We start from the raw sequence: 22,474 nt of genomic DNA, 5'->3' as shown, positions 1-22,474 counted from the left end.
CAATGCTTTAAGGCAGCTCAGGAGTCTAAAGATGCCTGAGATAAGTAGCATACAGGGCTCCATTACCACCCAGGATAATGGATTTCACTGAATGAAAGCCAGAAAAATCCGTGTAGGTAAAAGTGTATTCATCATATGGACTAGTTTTATCTCTCAGTCTCTTCTCTAACAGCATCATTGTCAGTGCCAACATTTTTAACAATGTAAAATTACAGGGTTTTTTTTTTTTTTTGCTTTAATCTTGCATTTTATCTTACATGCTACCCCCTCACTTACAATTTTTACATGTATGTGAATCAGGCTTATTGCTTAATATCTCAAAGAATAATTGTCTTATTTGGTTTATAAATGGAAGTCTTCCTAGTGACTTAATATAGTCATAGAATGTCATATATAGATTCACAACTCTGTAAGCTCGTGCTACCACGTGCCTACTTGTAACAACTACATAAAGTAAGGCAAGAAAAGAGGTACTGGGCTTGTATGTTATATCAAAATGTTTATAACATTGCATCCTGAACCTTTTTCAACTTTCAACTTCCAAAAATTAATACTTTAGACATATCTATAGTAAATTTAAAAAATTAAGACACATTTTAGTTGGCCCTGTTTCATGCAATGAAAGGAGATATCTTGGGGATTTTTTTTTTATTTCCTTTGTGTTAAGTTTTTATTTGGATGTGGTTTTATAGGCAAAGTTGGTGCAGTTTGAATAGAGGCAAATCACTATAGGCCATTGGCTCAGAACTCACCGTAGGTAGCCTGTTTCAGCTATATGGCCAGACCCTGATAGGAATACAGGCCTACTTTTTGACTCCACAACTTCGGAAGATTATATGGCCTTTGCTAAGGGGCCACAGAAGAGTGAAGTATGTTTAAAGGACTACAAGTTGAACTCTCTGAGGAAAGATAAAGAAAGTAAGAATATTTCATTTGGAGTGAAAATCGAGAGATGACAATCATTTGTTTCAGATAAGCTGAGGGTTTTACATAGTATATTGTTTATTGCTATTTTTTTGGAACCTAAAATATGATCAGTGGGCATCAACTTCATTAGGAAGATTAAAGATTAGAAATACAAAATGTAGACGTTCCTCAGAGCAAGTGTGAGTAGTCAACTGGGTAATCAGATAAGGTGGTGCACACTTCTTTCAACAAAACCTCCAAAACTACAACCTAAATATGCATTTGCCTGGGATGGACTAGATTCCTTCTTAAGAACTTCTCTGTTTTTTTGTAGAATAAATCATCCATTTATGGGTGTGTATTAGTTGTTTAACATGAGATACTTCTGGACCTATAACAGTAAGACTCCATTTTGTAATGGGCTTCTAAATTACAGAATCTGGATATTTTTAAAGAAATCAATTGTCATCTGCCTGGAGAAATGTGTATGCAATCCTGCTGGGATGCAGGGAACCAAACATTGGCTTGTTTATATGAGTCCTTCTTTCTCAGCACCTTTATGGTGTGTGATGCCTAATAGCCATATTAAATTTTTTTCCTATGGTATGGTTAATTTTGAAAAGTGTTATTTAGTGGGGTTGAGATACAAAATAATTCAAGAGCCATCAAGTTGATGTCAGAAAAAACAAACTATAAGAAAAATACATAAAAGTTATTGTTTAACAAACTAATTTTATTAATTACCTTTTACTCAAACTCTATCTTGAGAATGCCATTCTTGTTGGAATACTAAAGTTAAATATTTTGACTGGTATATAAGTCTTCAGTAAAACTTGTTTTATTTGAACACCTATTATTTAATTTATCACTTTGTGATAGGATATTTCTTATTTCTTCAAGTGACCTCAGAACATATTTTGATTTTATGTACATGCTGCAAGTCTCTTTTAGGGTGACTTGGAAAACATTTGGAGTAAAAAGAGTAAAAACTGTTTTCTTCATTTCTCATTGGATCATTAAAAAGGTTAATGCTTTGTTTCTCATGGTTGGAGCTTAAAGAAAAACAAATTTATCATGAAAGTTTCAACATAAATAACAACCTGCTTTTGCTGAGATAAGCTAGGTTTACTCTTGGTTATTACTCTGCAAGGTCAGTTACAATTCTCCCTGTTTACACATCTCACTATTATTCTATCAAGTGAAAATGTGTTTTCAAACAGGATGAATTAATCAGCTGACTGACTACTATTTGTAGAGCTCTTATATGCCTGGCACAATTTGCATTTGATAGCAACATAGAATTTCCTTGGAGAATACAAAATACACACACATGAAATAGTTAAGGACAAAAACAATATAGTTGTTCATTAATGCCATCATTACACATTATATTAACATAATCTTTTGATAGTTCTCAAAGTCATTTTTCATTCTTTAATTTTTTATTTTGTATTCCCAACAATTCTATTGTACCATTATAGCTGGTATCATAATAATTATTTTAAATAAGTAGAAACAGACTCAGGAAAGTTAGACTTGTCCAAATTTGTGTTTGATAAATGTCTAATGGGCTGGATCACAAGTCTCACGAGCCCATATCTACCATATTAGAAAATGTAACAAATTATCTCATCAATTTGAATTTTAAAATATCAAATAGAGTAAGTCTGCACTGTGTGGCTCATTTTTATTTGGATTTTTATTTGAATATTTCAAGTACCATGCTTTGCACTGTGGCCATACTGAATTGCCAAATAGACAAAGTATGTGTTTAGGGTATCAGCCAAAAAAAACTCCAAAACCCCAAAAACTGGTGGACATAAAAAAAATATGTGGTGGAAAATCTGGGCTTCTTGATATTTCAGAAAAGCATGGAAGCATTTATCTGGGGGGAAATCAGAACTCTGTTGGACTGATATGCATATATTTTATGCCTAAGTGCTGTTTTTATTTTTAGTGACACAGAGGTCAGGAGGTAATTTTTTCTATGCCTAGGACCAAATTAAGATTCCTATAGGTCCTGGATTTTGAAAAAAGTTATACCAACTCCTACCTGTGTGTCCTAAGCATCTCTTCACCTACATGTTCTTAGGAATAAAAATAATATTGTCATAAAATAAGTGTACCTGTGCATCAGTTCACCAACTTTCTTATATTTTCCCTGGACAAACCCTTTTACACTTTTCTGAAATATCAAAACTCAAATAATTTTTCCAAAATATTTTAATTTTTTGGTGTCCTCTTTTTTTTATTAATGTCCTTGGTATACATGTGTCTGACTGTTTGGTAATTCAGCCCTGGCTTAACAGAAAATCATGCCATCTGAGCTATCATTCTACATTTGGAAAAAGTGTATGGCTTGCAGTAAAAATGACACCAGTCACACTACAGATGTTCTGTTTTAAATCATTATTCACTAATACAATTAAATTTTGCCTTTTAAAGATTTTTTTCACATTTAAAAAAATAATGCATCTTCATTGTGGAAAAAATATATAGAAATGTATAATAGGAAAATGAAAATCACTCATTAGCCTACCATCAAGAAATCATCACTGTTAACATTTTGGAATACTTCCTTAGATGTTTTTTCTGTATGCACATACAGGCACATAATTTCATAAATGGACCATACTCTAAGCATTGTTTTATATTTCTTTTACTTTATATGAGGATATTGTGGCCATATTTCCATGTCAATAAATATGTCTCTACTGAATTTTTAATCTCTGTATACATTTTTTATTTTTGATGATTCAAGCTGTTTCTTTTCCACTTGGGGGTCTTTTACACTTTGCTTTTAAACACTTCTCATGATATAGGAAAGTCCTGCTTAATTTACAGCAGCTGGGCGTCAGGCATTATTTTCAGGAAATATGAGCTCTGTTTCCCTGACCTACCACTGCATCTCACAATGGGTGTTAAATTAACCTTGGTCATCTCTTGTCTGCTAACAATGAATGAGTTTTAAACCTGAGTCAGTGAAATCCCTGTTTGAATCACAAGGACTTTCACCAGGTGCATGGATAAGTAGCAATTAAAAAAAAAAAAACCAAGAACAAATCTCTCTCAAATTCATGTTATTTTTCCCTGGTATGTTAGTGGTGCATCCTGCAGTTTTAACCTCTGTAACCAACTCATCTGACTCGTCCCCCTTTTTAAATATGAATGATTGGATTCTTCTTATACTTTAAGTCTCAAATTTAAATCTAACTCTTTGGAGAGGATTCCCTAGGTATAGCTCCCTATTACCCTGTGCACCCTGTGTGTTTTCTTCATAGAATTCATCAAGAGTTGTAAATACAGAGCTATTTGTTTGCTTTCTTGATTTTCCCTACCCTTTACTAGCTTGTAAGCTCTATGAGGGCAGAAAATGAAACTGTCTTGTTTAACAGCATTAAACAATCCATCATTAAGGATTGTTCACTACACACTCTGAATAAGTAAGAAAGGCTATGAACACGTCCATGGTTCCTGTAGTTCCCTTTCAAAACTTGGACTGCAAGTCAGAATAGTGACACCATTAAGGGAATACCTTTGAATTCATGTAATTTGTTAAAATAAGTAAGTAATTTAATTATTATTAGCGTTAAATTACCTGATATACACTTGCAGCTATTTTTCTATTCTGGAAGTCCACTCTACCAAATTCATTAATCATAAATGAATCATCTCTTCATATCTGCATCCAGAAAATTAAGCTGAAACAGAAATGTGTCTTACTTCAAATATAAATTAAAGCAGCATCCTGTTTTCATGAAAGTTTTGAAATCAAATACAAAAAGAGTGACTCAGAAGAGAGGGGTATACTTGGCAGTCGCAGAAGACATACCTTCCATCCACAGGGGACAGCCTTCTGTATAGGTTCCTAACCTGCTGATACACTGAAGCTTAAGTATGAGGGAAAAGGCTTTATTGCTTTTATTTGGCATCTGAATCAATGTCATGGCATTTACTGCAATTCTTGAAATTCCAGAGCTCAACTGCTGTTAAAATATCCATGGAAAACCAAATATGACTGAGGTTAGCTGACACTACCTGATCAGAAAACAAGTCATTGGCATTATTTTCAAGAAGGAAATTTTGCTGAGATTGTTATGACTCTAAAAAAGCATGTGATCATGTACTTATGAAAAGAGGGTGCTATTTTCATCACGCTTTCTATTCCAAACTGGAATTGTTCCTCTGGAAGATGCTTCTCAGCATAATCACGATAAAAAATGTAAACCAGGCAAAAGTTTCTCACCCACATTCTTTATCTGTCTCTTTCTTGTGCAGCATTTCGTGGGGAGAGGTACCTTCTGAAAATAAGCTGAGCTCTTACTCTACAGTCATCACTGATCTGTATTTAAGGTCTTTAAACTACTGATTGGTCAAACATATCTAATTTGAACATATTTTTCAAAACCAAAATTGTATTTTTTTAATACAAGAACACTGATGAAAACAACCAGACAGAATATTTTCAATAAGCATCATTCTATAAAATCTAGGTCATTGTGCCATTCTACCAATAAGCCATTAAGTGAAGAGTAAAATAATTGAGAATAAATGTTTATATATTGATAATTAATTTGGAAAATTTATATTAAAAATTCCATGCGGGGAATTCACAAGCTGCTAATTCTGATAATAAGCACTGACAAGACGGAGAGAAGGATTTAGGTGTTTTGAAGAATAATATAGACCCCAAACTAGATTTCTGAAGATTTTCTGGATAATTCAGATTATAAAAATGGATACTCTGGAATTACTGGGGTTTCTCCATTACCTACTCAGCTATAGTTTCCTAGACCCAAAGGAAGAACTTACTGTGACCTTGCTGGCTTGGTATTTGTCTCCTGTGTCTCTTAAGGAGCAATTCAAGAGGTAGTTAATTAACCATAAAATGGATTTTGTGTTTTAGAGAATATATGATTTTTAGCTGTTTTATGGAAAACATTTGAATTTTGACTTCCTTTTATTTTTAAAGAACTTCACTTAATAAAATCATTTATAGGGCCGGCCCCGTGGCGCACTCGGGAGAGTGCAGCGCTTGGGAGCGCAGCAACGCTCCCGCCATGGGTTCGGATCCTACATAGGGATGGCCGGTGCGCTCACTGGCTGAACGCGGTGCAGGTGGCACCATGCCAAGGGTTGTGATCCCCTTACCGGTCACAAAAAGACAAAAAAAAAAAAAAAAAATTAATCTCAACTTTCTAAAAATGAAGTTACAAGGAACTCCCTCTTACATAGAAGGAATGTTTTACCCACCTTGCTCTTTTCTTAGCTAGATTGTCCACCTTTTAGACCCACAAGGCACAGTGTTACACTCTGAAACAAGAGAAGGGAAAATATCAGCCTGCAACGAGGAAAGTCGATTTTTCTATCACTGTGCGACCTTCAGATTTTTATCCTCTATAGGTATTAAAGAGCCCAACGTCCAAATGCATGCTTTAACATGCCTGATTTATACTTATGCACTTACCCGGGCAGTTTGACTACATATACTGCCTAATCTCTTTTAACCATGGTATATGATTTTATATTTTTCTTCTTCCACTCTGTTTACAGTTTTTGAAGTCAAGCCTAAGTGGTTTAGCCAAGGCCCCTGGAAGGTAGCAAAGAGAGAAGATTAATATTTCTAATCAGTCACTGGTCATTTGCTTACTGAGCTTTCCCTAACATTTGTATAGTTTGAAAACATTAACTGTCTACATTTATTTTGTATAATCCTCTTGCTTTGAAGCATTGATCTTTGCTATAGAGTGAATTGTAATCTAAGCAGAATCGATCCATTCTCAGTTCATATGGTGCCATCCCTAACCACATGCTTGATGTGCGTAAATGCTGTTTGACTAAGGAATGAATCTTTATGACAAAGATAGCTGATGTAATAGTGGAAAAGCATTTTGTTCAGGAGAAAGACTTTTGTAGAAGATGCACTCTCCTCTGGGTCAATCTGAAAATTTTTTCAGACTTGATGTTGACTCATCTTTACTCATTAGAAGTGAGGAGATCTATAGTTTGGAGTTTTCTTTATAATTCAAGTAAAATGATTTATTCCATCAATAAATGGAATAGCTCTGATCCTCTTAATAACAAGGGTGTCTGGTATGGTCTGAATATAACATGTATGGAAGGAATAAAACAGAACAACTTAGTTTTTCTAAATTATCCAGAGAAAGAAAAAAAGAACTAAATTCTTTGAGCACCTATTGTTTATCTATTATGCTGAGTGTTCTTATCCATGTCCTTTTTATGCAATCTTCACCAATCTTGGGAAGTAGACATTTTTCTTTCCATTTTGCAAGAGGAAATTGAAGCTCCAATAGGTTAAATTTCTTAACCAAAGCTATTAAGTTAGTGAGTTTTAGACTGAAATTGAAGTAAGATCTATCTGATTTTATAGTACAATTTTTAAAAAATGGAGCCTTGTGGACTGGCACCAGCTCAAGGAAGTGTGTGTTAACATGGGCACAATGTTCCTAAAAGGCAATATATGCTTCCAGCACAATATTTTAAAAATCACACATCTATACAAAATTTTATAATTTTGACACTTCAAGAGATATCAAAATATCTGCCTCCTCTTAGAACAAGAAAATCTGGCAAGACCAGGTGCACTATTTCTCATGGCAAAACACATCTGGAGTTGAACAATGGGTATTCCTCTAGATGGGTGCTGAGCCCTGCTGTGTGTGCTATATTGACTCCCCAAGTCCCCCACCCCACATCAGTGGTTGCTGTTCTCCAGGTAAACATTCAGATTTCATTAATACAGAAGCTGAAAATAAATGTAAACAATAACCCTGCAGACAAATATTTGGTAAAAATGAATTATCCATATAAAATGTCATGCTGTAGATCTGCTTTGTGGCCAATCACAATGACATTTCAACAGAACAATTTGCCACTTCTTATGTTTCCTCCTATGATCTGTCATTTATTTTATATCTTTCGTAATTAGTAGGCTAAGGCATTTTTTAATAACAAATAATTTGTGTTTAATGATTTATTTTACAAGTTACAAAGAACTTTTAATACTTTAATTACTCACAAGAACATAGGTGGGGTAGATATTATATATTAGTATGTATAACTTAGGTCTTTTTGATATACTCATCAGATTCTTTCTTTCACATACAGTCAGTGCCAGCCTATCTATGGGTGCCTGTATCTGGAAACAACTAAGTAAGTCAAGAGCTTTTTTTGGTGGGGGAAGGATCCTGAGTAGATAATTTCTGCAAGTGTATCATTATCATCATCACCAACACCACAAAAGCTTCACAGAAGATCCTCAAAATAGAAAGCATTCATAGTTGATTATTAATTAGCCTTGGTCCCTATCCAAAGGTAATTTATATTTTTAAAAGGAAAAAGGGCCAAATTTAAATAGAATATTAACACATGTAACAATTACAGGGAGTACATAAATAGCACCACAGCTTCCCTGCAGAAGTCTTTGCTTTTGTGAACTGACTACTGTGGCTTCTAACTAATGGGCCTAAACTATTAATGAACACATTGACAGTGATGTCTTTGAATCAGTGATGGAGTTTGGATGTGTTGTCCCCTCCAAAACTCATGTGGAAATTTGATCCCCAATGTGGCAGAGTTGGAAACTGATGGAGTCGTGGGGGTATATCCCTCATGAATGGATTAATGCTCTCCCTGGGGGAGGGAGGATTAATGAGTTAGTTCTTGCTCTATTAGTTCCCGCAAGAGCTTGTTGTTTAAAAGATCCTGGCACCTCCTCTCTCTCTCTTGCTTCTGCTCTCTTGTTTCCTCTCACCATGTGATCTGCTTGTACCCGCCGGCTGCTGCCACTTTCCACCATGAGTAGAAGCAGCCTGAGGCCCGTGCCAGATGCAGCTGTCCCAGAATTGTAAGCCAAATAAACCTCTGTTCTTTATAAATTACCCAGTTTCAGGTATTCTGTTATAAGCAACACAAACAGACTAAAACAATCAGTATTCAATCCTTCCTTTCTTTTCTTAAGATACATCTTTCATTCGATGAGTCAAATATAATAATGTTTATATCAATAAGTAGAAATTACTAAGAAGTCTTAATTTACTTTTTGGAGTTATTCCAAGTTAAAAAAATGCCTAAGGATTTCTTTCAAAATGTATTTGACATTAATGTTAGTTTTGTTGTTGTGTTGGATTTTGTTTGTTTTACCGCCCTGTCTAGATGCCAAACAATTGCCCTAAAGCTGTTGCTTACCTTTTACCAACACACTTTGAAAAAGGTAATACTATCCTTATTTTATACGTAACTAAAGCAAGGTTTATTGAGGTAAGGCAATTTAATACCTACTCAAGATCACCCAACTAATAACTGATGAAACCAGCTTCTGACCCTAAATCTGTCTGACTCCAAAGTTGCTCTTAACAGATAGACTAAAGTACCTCCATTTTTTAATGAAAACTTGACTGTGCTCCTAAAAATTAAAGTAAATGGAGAGAAACACAAATCAATTTTTAATGTTTTTATTATTGTTAAATATTGATCAAGACCCAGTTTTTACTATGAAGGATAGATAGCAATACTCTGCTAAAATTTACACTCAAGAACAAAGTCCACATAACCACAGTTTCCTCAGTGAGGGAAGAAAATAAGGGGCTGAATGAATTCAGTCCTAAAATAAATCACTTGGAGATTTTGTGTTTAAATACTTATTAAAAGATTGTACATGAGTGATGTGTATATACAATATAATCCAGGATTCTCTTTAAAATAAAACTTTAAATAGGCATTGAATATATTTTTAAAAAGAAAATTACCTAGTTTTTCTTCCTACTCTTTTAAAGCAATAAATAAGCAAGACAAAATTTTGTGCTGTGTTTTTGACAGTTCTGTAAATTACAAACATTTTCTTTCTGGCTGAAGAGATTCAGAGAGCAGTTTCATAGGAATATTATCTCTGGAAAAATCCGTAACTGCAAAATTGACTGAATAGCACAAATCCCAGAACTTAATGCTATGAACAATACAGTTCCTGTGAACTTACAGTTTTCATGATGTAAATTCATGCAACTCAAGACTTTTTTGTTTTGATTTTTTACTTACAGTGAATGGCAGGAATTATAACAATAATAGGTTTGGATGAGAGAATATGTAGCTTTGATTTATTTGTTTGTCTCTGTGTACAGATCAAATATATATAATAGACTAATTGTGACCAATCCCAACTGTTAAAATAGGTCAAAAATCAAAATATAGAATTCAATTCTTATTTTATGAAAAGAGAAAAAATTACACAAATATATATACATTTTTTAAAGGACAAAAAATAATGCAAATCAAAATATTAACAAGAATTAATTCTGGGTAGTATGTTTATGAGATAATTTTTTCTTTGAGTTTTGTATGATTTCCAAATTTACTAAAATGTATTTTACTTATCTAATTAGCAAAATGTGATAAATATTTTTAAAGGAAAGTTTTTGTCATCAAAATTGCTAAATCATTCACAAACCTAATATTTGACTATCCAGAGTGACTCTGCAAGGCAACTGGAAAATGGAAGTTTTGCTCTATCTGGATCAGAGGTTCCAAACTGTTTCCCAAAGACAGTGTTCCTGGTGAGCATTTGAGAGGAGGGAACGGTGAGCAGATGGAACCTAGGCTTTCCATTGGGTGTCCTCCTAAAAGTTTGAAAAAATGATTCTATCTCAAAATAGTTTGAAACCCAGTGATATAACTTATGTAATTAGTATTCTATGTGCCAAAATACCTAATTTCTTTAAAAACTAAAAATTTCAGTCTTCACTTGTATATTCAGCATCCTATTTTCATTAGTCTCTAGTAGTTTTAGTACATAGTAGTTACTAGAATCCATAGTAATGAGACAAAACTCTAAGTTTAACACTATGTGGTTTCATTATAATCTATCTTTATCTAAAATTTCAAACAAATATTATATGAGAGGACAAAAGTTCACATAAATTCTTCACAATTCTGAGTTTTTCCTTTTAAGAGGTAGGCACAGGGGACGAGCCCGTGGCGCACTCAGGAGAGTGCGGCGCTGGGAGCGCAGCGACGCTCCCGCCGCGGGTTCGGATCCTATATAGGAATGGCCGGTGCACTCACTGGCTGAGTACCGGTCACGAAAAAGACAAAAAAAAAAAAAGAGGTAGGCACAGTTATCCACACCATGAAGGACCTGCTTGTACTTTTGCTGCAATCTCTGTAGTGTAGATTAAATCATATATTTCTATTCTTGGGCCTAACAATAATGATGATGGTGATAATGATGGTGATGATGATGGCGATGATGGTGGTGATAGTAATGATAATGATGGTGGTGATGATGGTGATGATGCTGCTCATGGTGGTGGTGGTTATGATGGTGGTGATGATAATGGTGGTGATGATGATAATGATGGTGGTGGTGATGATGATGATAGTGGTGGTGATGATGACAATTCACACTTTGAGGCTGGGGTCTGGAGAGGCACAGCTCCAGGGAGGACCCTGTGAATGGCACCTCCCTGAGTTGTGCAGTGGAGCAGTCCTGAGTTAGCATCTGCTGTGTGTCAGGTGAGGTTCTGAACACTTTCCAAGCATAACACTTTGAGGTAGGTATGATTGTACACCCTCCCTCACCATCACCACTTTACCTCTTTTGTTGAAGAAATAAAGACAGAGAAATGTTAAGGAATATGCTCAAATTTAACCAGATAAAAAATAGTTTACTGAATAGCTCCCAAGTGCTTGTGGTTATACTAAGTTTACAGGACAAAGATCAGGACTCTATTCTCAAAAGGTTTGCAGAAGAGTATGGAGACAGATCCATAAACAAAATGTTAATAAAACATTATAAACATTGTAGTAGAATGGCCTTCCCATTCAGCCAACAAAGGACATGGCCTCAAAAAATTTAATACCTCAACATTTGCCATCAAGATAGAGTCTTATATAAGCTAAATAATTTTTCTTCTTTACTGAAGAAATAAAAACAGAATGTGAACTATTTTATAGTGTCTATTTCCTGTTGCTGTATATTACACATTGTAATGTTGTACATTAGATGGTGTATTTTAATACTGTCTGACCAAGCCCATCTCAGTGATGTATGTTATGTTAAGATAACTCAGATGTCTTATTCCTTTTGTGAAGGACTAACCAAAGATTATCTTTTTTTTATGACATCACCTGGTAAACCTGTTTAATTATGAATCAGAGATATATTTAAACATTTTGAATTAAAACAGAACTTTAAAATATTCTTCAAACCGAATACAAACGGGTGTTCTTTAGATTTGCGATTGTGATTTTAATACAAAGAAAAATGGTTTAAAAATAATTCTAACACCTACAGCATCGTCTTCTAAGTTAGGTGTATGTGTGGAGGAGTAAGTAGTAAGTGGGATACCTGCAAAGATGAATAAGACTCAATCCTAAAGGTACAGTACGCAATAAGTATTTAAGCACTAAAATTATGCTGAGACACCCAGAGGCCTTTATCAGAACATAACAACATTTGCAAATTGGGTATTAAACATGTAAAAATCTATACAAGGAAACTTGGTTAGGAACATCAATCAAGGCCGTTGAATGAAGAAAAAGAGTAAATTCACAAAGATTGAGCTAATGCACATAAAATGTGTGTGTGTGTGTGTGTGTGTGTGTGTGTGTGTGTGTGTGTGTGTGTGTGTTGTAACCTGCCTTGCCTTAAAGTTAAAAAAGAATGTTTCAGTTATATGGAATCAGGACACAAATGGCCATTATTCAGGACATAATGCAGAATATGGATCTTTTAAACAAAGTGAGATGAAACCACAAAACAAATCACTTTGTAACATGTATGGTTTTCTGTGCTTTGAATTTTAGTATACTTGAAGCTTTATCACTTGGGATGTTTTGGAAGGCACACTGTAAGACTGAAGTAAGAAATGACTTTAATCCTGGAAGAAAAATTATCAGTGGCTTTCTAAAGTTTTTTTCCCGATTGAATTCTTTCCTTGTATGTGAATCTAATGAGGGCAGATGCACAGGAAATATTGGAAAACATGTTAGATATTGATCCCAGTTATAGTCCAGGGACTCTTTCATTATTATTTATTCTGTATTTAGTACATAAAAAGTAACCCAGAAAGTAAGGAAAAATATAAACCCAGAGGGAAAAAGGTCACTGAGAATTTAATGAGAATATTGACCCTGATTCGCTTGCCTTCACTTTGGTGTTTTTCCTTCTTTGAGCTATGATTATCAGTACTCCAACCTCAGTAATTAAATAATCTGTGAACTGTCTCTCAGTGTGTAGTCAAATGCCACTGAGGCAGAAACTGTAAAAGCATTGCAAATCCCTTAAACTCTTTATTTCTCCTTAAGCAAAAAGAAAGTCTTGGGTTATATTATCTATAAGGACCCCGCCAACTGTAAACCTGTATGTTTATGACTCCATGACTGTCCATTTCATTTTCTGCCAGTCCTTTATCGTAATTAATGCTTCCCAAGATAATAAAGCAATATTGGTTTTTTGTCATTTTTCCTTTACTCTGTGTGTGCAAGTGTGTGTGTGTGTGTGTGTGTGTGTGTGTGTGTGTATGATGTTGCCATTGAGTTAAGCAAACAGATCATTAAATTAAAACTATACATCAAAAATACATATAACGTGGTATTCTGCTGGGCTAATTAGTCAGTTCAATGCATAAAGGAACTGAGTTTACTTTTTCTCTGCTTCAGCCTGGATACTGCATCCATAAGTGCTGATGTTGCAGCACAAGGTGAATGATTGAAAGATTTAACGGGTTTTTATCTAAGGGGTGACATTAATTTATATTTAAGGACTCTTTCCGCTCAGCATTATGGATCTATCGTAAGTGGACCCCCAAGGCAGGAGCTTTCTCTGCCCTGCAAAATATTTGTTCTTGCACATTCAGAAAGTCACTGTCTAGATTTCCCTTTTTAGAGGACATGCTGGAAGCCAGCTTTGCCATATGTGTGATATTTTAATCAAAGTATAAATATAGCTTGCCTGGAAGGAAAAATCAAACGAAAAGATAAAAGTTTTCTTTTTCCCTCTCTCCCATGTCTCAGGACATGCATTGCTGTTTTATATGCACTCAGAAGAACATCTCTGATAATCAGAGAATCCCTTGACTTGACAAGCATTCTTTCCCCGTAGTCATTGTCTTGGTATCAAGTTCACTTATCCTGGCTGGGAATTTTTTAGGGTGAATCAGTGTGACATGGTGCAAAGGCACAAAACTGGGATTCAGAAATCCTGGGTTTAATCTTTGTTCAGCCACCAGCTGTGACTGTATGACACATCCCATGCATTCTTGATTTTTATCTTTTAAATTGTGAAAAGAGAGAGATAAAAGGTATCACTTTTTTCTCTCCCCTTGAAAAGAAAAAAAGTAAAAAAAAGTTTACATAAGGGTATCTTAATTCTCAGTTTCAGATGTGTAGGCATATCAGCAATCTGACTGAAGAAATCCTGTTCTGAAATCCAAAGTCTTTTTATTTGCCCTTTTATTTGCCAGTGGTAATGATTGCAATTATTTATGGACCTGACTTATTCTCCCATTAGCCTACAATCTTCTTGAGGGGCGTGAGGTGGAGAGGGAGAATGGGAAAAGGAGGGAGAAACACAACCCGAAGGAGTAGATCAGATTTCGAGAAGGGGTGAGGGAATTGCAGATGGCTCACAAATGGGTATTAATTTAGCCTCTATTTGTGACATCTAGCTACAAAGTGTAAGACTGCATAAAATTGCCTTGACAGGTTGGAATACAGTGAAGATACAGTGAGAGAGCATCACAGAGGCATGCGTTAGAAACATTTTAAAAACTATTTTTATTAAAAAAAAAAAATTAATGACAAAGATGTTTAGAATACATTGAGTGAAAATGTAGATTTGAAAACATGTCTATTTAAAATATGTTTGTATGTGCATAGGAAAAAAGATCTGAAGGAAATATAAAAAGTGTGTAGGTGTTGGAAATATAGGTGAATTTTATTACTTTTTTATTATTCTTATTTTGTAGACCCATGTTTGCCAAGTTTTTTTCCAATGAACATATATTACTTGGTTAATAAAGAAAGAAGCAAACCCAAACAACATTTTAAAGTTGCTTTTAGCTTGTGACAGTGAAATTTGAAATAAAATTTATAGACTAGACGATAAAAAAGTTTATTTTAAAATAATAAAATAAGTAAGTAAACTCCAAGCATTGGACCCTAAAAAAGAAAAAGCTGCCTTTACCTGAACATTTTGGAAAGTTTCTGATGGATATTAGGAAGGGAAAGGCAGGCCTCATATTTTGTCATCTTTAAGGTGAATGATTTCTTTGTTCCCTTGGTCTTTTTTATTTTAATGTGAATTAAAATAATTATTAACCAAAATAATTATTAACCATAAATAGATGCAAGAAATGAAACCCTAGGACTTATCTTATTTTTTTTTTTTTTACTCTTTTTATATGTTTATTTATTAAATTTTTTTTTGCATTCTATGATGTTGTTACAGAGCAGCTGGAGGAAAGGGAGAGGGGGAAGGGGGAAGGAAAGAGGGTGGGAGGAGGAAGGAGGAGCGGTGGGGTTGAGGCCTGTGGCACCCTGTTTCATTCCTTCAGAGGAGACCAGGGGGCTTCCAGCAGTGTCTTGGTCATTGTTGGGCTGGTTGTGGGTGTTGGGGGAGTATGGCCGAGGCCCTTGGACCCCCACCACCCTGGCTCAGAAGACCCCAGGGTGCTTCCTGTGCTGGCTTGGTGGTTGTTGCTGGGCTGGTTGCAGAAACCCTAGGGTTTAGACAAGTCAGATGAAGACCAGCAGCACTGTCCTGTTGGTATATAAGCTGTAATGATTCTGAAGGGAAAGCCATGGGATCAGATCAGTAAACCAAAGTAATGATGTCATCACCATCAATAGGAAAAAACAGAGCTTTCTTGATATTCTACCTACTAATAGTTACACAAATTAACATTAGGGTCATTTCTTTTTTGGAACATGTGGCCAATTAGTTTATTTTCATGGCTTCTTTTCTGAATTTCCATAATGAATTCTGATAAACCATTTTTGTCATTATTACTATTTGTCCAGTGCACACTCATATTGTAATCCTACTTAGTCATTTTGATGTATTTATTATAAGCATGAATTGCTCCATTAATTATAGATCAGTTGAAGAGTTTCATTATTCTCATTTGCTTAACTAAGTATTCTCACCATTTTTGTGTGTTTTTTCTCCTGCACCCCACTCCCACCCTGCCCGCTTTCAATATCCTCTTTCCTCAGTTTGCTTCTCTTATGTTCTTAGCTCAGACATCCAGTATCTATGACCCAACTATTATACGAATCCTTCACTGCCAGAGCAGTCCAGCACACTCTCCTTGTCTGAATTCCTCTCATGCTTGTCATCACTACCGTACTGTTCAATGCATAATTGTTCTCCTTGTTTCAAATGTTCCCATTTGAACATCTACATTCCACATCTAGATGGAAAGGCCCTGGAAGAATTTACCATTTTCCTCCTCCTCTCCAGACTGGAAGGAAACCTCTATTTGCAGAGTGAATTCTCTGTGCCATGTATTATGCTAGGTGTTTTGCATGTTATCTCATTTAAGCCTGACAAAGTTACTCTGTTAAGTTTCTGTTAACATCCTCATCTGTCATAAGAGGAGACTGAAACTCAGTTACATTGTGTACTTTCCTGAATTCACACAGCTGGCTATTGTCAGAGCTGTCTGTCTCAGGGTCTCTGAACATTTTCCATTCTGCGATGGTGTCTGACTGGTAGATACTAGGCGACTTTAGTGTGGCACCCCATTTATGAATTTATTTAACTTTCTACCTTTCCATACACTTGCTTTGCCTAACATAACTGAGGTAAAATTTGATGGTAGAAAACATTAAATATAACCAACTCTTGATTATTTGCTTTTAAATAGCTGCCCCTGTTCATGCTAAGTTTTTCTTCCTCTGTTGGTATCTTCCCCATGATATTTTTTCTGTTCACCCAAACTACCTTAAACCTCAAAGTGCCCTGTTCATTAAACTACTTCTCTATCCCAGGAACTATGTAAGTTGCCCCCACTCCCAGTGTGAAAGAAACTACCTCCTCTCTATTTCAATTTGCAATTCCTTTCCACCTCTACGTTAAAATATTCACCCAGTGGTGGAGGCACCAGACTCCAGAGACAAGATGCAACAAAGAGGAAGCAATGATTCTGTATTTAATTCCCTGCAGTGCTCCCAGGATATGCAGAAGCGTGTAGTAACCTGATCCCCGCAGCAGACTGCAGAACGGAATATATACGAAGAGGATGCTGAGTAGGAAGAGGCTGTCCTTCAATTCTCATAACTTAGCCAGTAGAAAAAGACAGCATCATCGCTGCCCCCAAATTAACCAGCACTTTCCCTCTCTCCTCTGTCCCACTGTATTTCTGTTTGTCAGTGAGATAAGCCGGTTTTATCTTCCCGTTAATGCAATGTGAAGAACTGAAAGGGAGTGATTTAGAATACAGGCAACAGACATACTAAATGAAACTGTCTGAAGACATCAATTCAGGCTATTCTAACTCTTTGCCTTCCTTGCAAAGTTCTCATTTGCTCCTAAGAATTCAGACGAAGCTCAGGAATGAGCAGACTGGCTGCCAGTGGTCTAGTGTTTGACACTGTGCTAGTCTTGAGCCACTTACCCCTCCTCATGAACAGTCAAGAGGTGGTGGCCTCAGCTAAGATTTTGTTCAGGGTTAGAGAATTCTGCACATCCATATTGTTCCTTAAATCAGTTATGTTTTTCATTCTCATATTCTTCTGGCAGAAGTTCAAAGGGAAACAGCTTTTTAAAAGACTTTTGGTATGAACTCATCAATTTATATCAAAACCCTTTAAATGATATGTTTTTGACCTAGCAATTATGCTGTTGGGATTATATCCTAGGGAAATAACTGGATTAAAATCCTCTGTAATTTTTTGGCTCTTAAAGAACTAATATATTTTTTAAATTTTATTCAAAATATTTTAACATCTACTTGTATATATTTGGGGGGTATGGTACGTTGTTTCAATACATGCACATACTGCACAATGATTCACTCAGGGTAGATGGCATAGTTTTGTATCCATTAGTCCAGCCCCCACACCCCCACATTAAACATGGTTTTTTCCAGTTCCATTCATGTTGTTGCAAAGGATAGGATATCATTTTTTTTTTAATAGCTGAGTAGTATTGCATTCTGTTTACATGACAGGTTTTTTTTTAATCAATTCATCTGTTGATAGGCTTTTGGGTTGATTCCATCTCTTGGCTATTGTGAGTTGTGTTTCTATGAACATGGGAGTGCAGGTGTCTTTTTGATATATTGATTTCATTTCCTTTGGGCATATACCCAGTAATGAGATATCTGGGTCATAGGGTAGCTCTATTTTTAGTTCTTTGAAGAACTTCCATATTGTTTTCCACAGTGGCTGTACCAATTTACACTCCCACCAGCAATGTAGGAGAGTTCTCTTTTCTCCCCATCGTGGCCTGCATTTGTTATTTTTTGTTGTTGTTAATAGCTATCCTAACTGGAGTGAAATGATATCTCATTGTGGTTTTAATTTGCATTTCCCTGATGATTAATTATGTTGAACATTTTTTCATTTGCCTGATGGCCATTTGTATGTCTTCTTTTGAGAAGTCTGTTCAGGTCCTTTGCCCATTTTTTAATTGGGTTATTTGGGTTTTTTTTGCTGTTGAGTCATTTCAGTTCCTTGTATATTCTGGATATCAGCTCCTTGTCTGAAATGTAGTTGGCAAACACTTTCTCCCATTCTGTAAGTTGTCTCTTCACTTTGTTGACAGTGTCCCTTGCTGTGCAGAAGCTTTTCAGTTTGGTGTAGTCCCGTTTGTGTTTTTTTGCTTCAGTTGCCTGTGCCTTTGTAGTGTTGCTCAAAAAAGTGCTTCCCACTCCCATTTCATGTAGCATTTCCCCTATGTATTCTTCTAGCAGTTTCACAGTTTTAGATCTTTAATACATTTTGAGTTGATTTTTGTGTATGGTGAGAGATAGGGGTCCAGTTCAGTCTTCTGCATGTGGATATTTACTTTTCCCAGCACCATTTATTGAAGAGGTTGTCCTTTCTCCATTGTATATTTTTGGTACCTTTATCGAAAATCAGTTGATTGTAAGTGGATAGGTTTGTAATTTATCATTAACATGATTTATACTACCAAAAAGTTGAAAACAACCTGTTATGGGCTGATAGTTATACTCCCTCTCCAAAGTCATATGTGGAAGCCCTAGTCCCCAAAGTGACCACATTTGGAGACAGGGCTGTTAGAGAGGTAATTAAGATTCAATGAAGTCATAAAGGTGGAGTCCTAATCTGATATGACAGCTGTCCTTATAAGAAGAAGAAGTGACACCAGTAATATGCACACACAGAGAAGAGGCCATATGAGGACACAGCAAGAAGGCAGCTGTCTGAAAGTGAAAGAGAAAGATCTCCTAAGATAAACCTGCCAACGTCTTGAACTTGGACTTCTAGCCCCTAGAACTGTGAGGAATAAATTTCTGTTGTTTAAGCTACCTAGTAGTCCATGGTATTTTGTTATGGTAGCCCTAACAAATTAATACACAACCCAATCATCCAATAATAGGAGAAAGTTACATGAATGAGAGCAAATCTAACACTGGAATATAATGCAATTATAAAATGTAAGGATTTATGTCATGTGTATTGATATAGAAAATGCTCCTAATATGCTTTTGGTCAGAAAAGGAGGTAACTGAAAAATTCACATAGTAGGATCTCATTTACATAAAAATATATTTATCTCTGTGTGTGTATGTACAATGTCAAGAATTACATGTAACAAAACCTCAAATCCTTTCCAAACATAGTTTTTTCTTCCTTCTCACCCTCCCCCCTTTCCTTTCTTCCTTTCTTTTTTTCACTTGTCTCTAATGCCTGTTTTTCCCTGATGAACATGAATTACTTTTGGAAATATTCATAAGGCATGTGTATTTTTATCCCATGTTTTAAAAGTGGTTTTCAAATGGAATAAAACTTATGCAGATGTACAATTCTTGAGCTCAGTAACTACCAGTATCTCATAAATCCATGCCTATAATATCATTAAATGTTTATCTTTATTATCATAATTTAGTGTTTTCATTTCCATGATCAAAAAGTTCCCTTCCTATACTACTTGTCATATTCATTCAGCATTTTTGAGTGATGAAACATGTAACATTTTTCCTGTCTATTTCTAAAACTTAGTCTGGTGTCAACTGCTGAGAATGCACACTTGCAAAGAGAAAGATCCAGATTTGAGCTCTTGCCCAGCCACTCCAACAGTGTGAGGTTGAGAAAGTTACCTAATGTTTCTGAATCTCACTTTTCTCAGCTGTTCAATACAGAGTAATTACACTTCTTCTGTAATTTCATTGTTAAAATGAAGTTAGGTAACATATCCAAAGCACAGTGGAGAGGTTAAGGGCAAGGATTTTGGTATCAGAGTACCTGGGTTTGAATCTCAGCTCCCTGACTTGTTAACTCTGTGGCTCTGGACAAGTTCCTTAACCTCTCTGTGCCCCAGGCTGCTCATGTGTAAGATGGGAATAATGATGCTACCTACAGAATCAATAATATTTTGAGTATTAAGTATGTTAATATTTATCAAATTCTTATAATATTATTGGCACCTAGTATGACTATGGAGGTATTTATTAACTATATGAAGAATTAATACAGAGTTTACCATCAGGAGCACACATTGTCAAAATATAGCAGTCAGGTGTTTTGCATGTTTGGACAATGACTATATATTTGTCAGGTCTTTTCTTGCTGTACAACTGGCTGGGAACACCTTGATTTAGGAGATTTTTTGAGAACCTGTTTTTAAAAAAATTCTATATATTATAGAAGCAGATATTAAGGGGTAGTAGAAGAAGGAAGATTCATCCTGTGTCTTCATTTAACTCTTCAATTTCTGATATTTTATTCCAGCCTGCTTAACACATATACGAGGTCATAGTTATAATTAGAATGTATAAGCCTTTGTATATGGGTCTCATACTTTGCATAATGGAAGGATATCCAGGTACCAGGCCAGGCCAGTGAGAAGCCCGTGGGTTCTGGATCCCATCCTCTCTCACCTTCTCAAGGTCTTTTCTCCAGCAATTATATTCTCATTCTCTTGAATCATTCATTTTTTTCCTCTCAACTTTATCACTCACATCAGCATATAAATATGTTCTCGTACCTCAAATCCTAAAAAAAAAAAGAAAAATCCCTCTTTTGACCTCAACATCCCTTTCAATCATTATGCCATTTATAGTCTACCCTTTACAGCTATGTCTGTTGAAAAGTTGTCTAACACCAAGATTAAGGGTTCAGATCCCCGTAATGTCGAGCCATCAAAAAAAATGTTCTGTCAACGCTGTCTACACCAACTTCACCCCACACACATTCCCATCCTTCTACTGAGACTGCACCTGTCGAATCCCTAATGACCTCTGTCCTTCAATGCCAAATTCTAAGGTCATTTATTCGGTCTTTTTCTCATACTGACATCTCAGATAAGACTGTTGACTTCTTACGAATGGTTGGTATTCCCTTCACGTTCACTGATTATTTCTTCTATTTCACAGACTGCTTCTTCTCAATTCTTGTGGCTGATCCCTTTTCTACTTTCCATCTCTAAATATATGAGTTCATCAAGGCTCAGTGCTGAACCTTCCTAAATTCTCTAGCCACACTCTCACCAGGTAATCTCGCACATTCTATCTATAGGACAATAACACCAATCTGCAGTCCTGACTTCTCCGGAGAAGTCCAGACTCATACTCAGTGACCCATAGTCTTTCAAACTTAACCAGGACAAGGTAGAACTCTTGACATATGTGTGTGCTCCACCTTCCCCAATCTCCATCTTAGTAAACAGCATTAATATCCTCTAAGTTTTTAAAGCCAATTTGAAGAGTGGTCCTTCATTTCTTTCTTCCCCTCACACTCCACATCCAACCTATTAATAATCCTCTTACTTTTTCCTCAGAACATTCCCTAAATCCGTCTACTTTTCCATCTCTATTTTCCTACTTAGGGCTGCCATCTTCCCTTGCCTGAACCATGTCAATAACCCGGTAGTGGTATTACCTGTTTCTCTTCTCCCTACAGTAAATGCTCTTCACAGAAAACAGAGCCATCCTTTTAAATATAAATCTGATCACAACTTTCTCTTCAAAATCATTTAATACATACAAAATCATTCTCAAGATTTATAGAGTCCTACAAATGGACCTTGCGTACCTCTCTACTGGTCTCTTCCTCGTGTCCTCCTCTTTCTGTTCCGCAGATGTGCTCTTCTTGGAATGTGCTTCTCCCTTATTTTAGGCAGGCTGACTTCTTGCTGTTCCAGCCACAGCTTAAGTGTCCTCTCTTCAGAGAGGCTGTCAAGATATTCCGATCTAGAGGTCCCACTGGGTGCTTCAAATCACCTCACACCATCTTAATGATCTGCATAACACATGTCACTGACTGATATTTTATTCAGGGATCTGTTTGTTTTCTTTCTACCCCAGCACTCTATTTTTCATTTTCATATCTCTGAAGTCTGGAATGGTGCCTGGAAGAGGAGGTA

This window comes from Cynocephalus volans, chromosome 2 (genome assembly GCF_027409185.1).
Source record: "Cynocephalus volans isolate mCynVol1 chromosome 2, mCynVol1.pri, whole genome shotgun sequence".
In the NCBI taxonomy this organism is placed as follows: domain Eukaryota; kingdom Metazoa; phylum Chordata; class Mammalia; order Dermoptera; family Cynocephalidae; genus Cynocephalus; species Cynocephalus volans.
The sequence above is the reverse complement of the archived record's forward strand: the minus strand, read 5'-3'. Positions refer to the sequence as shown.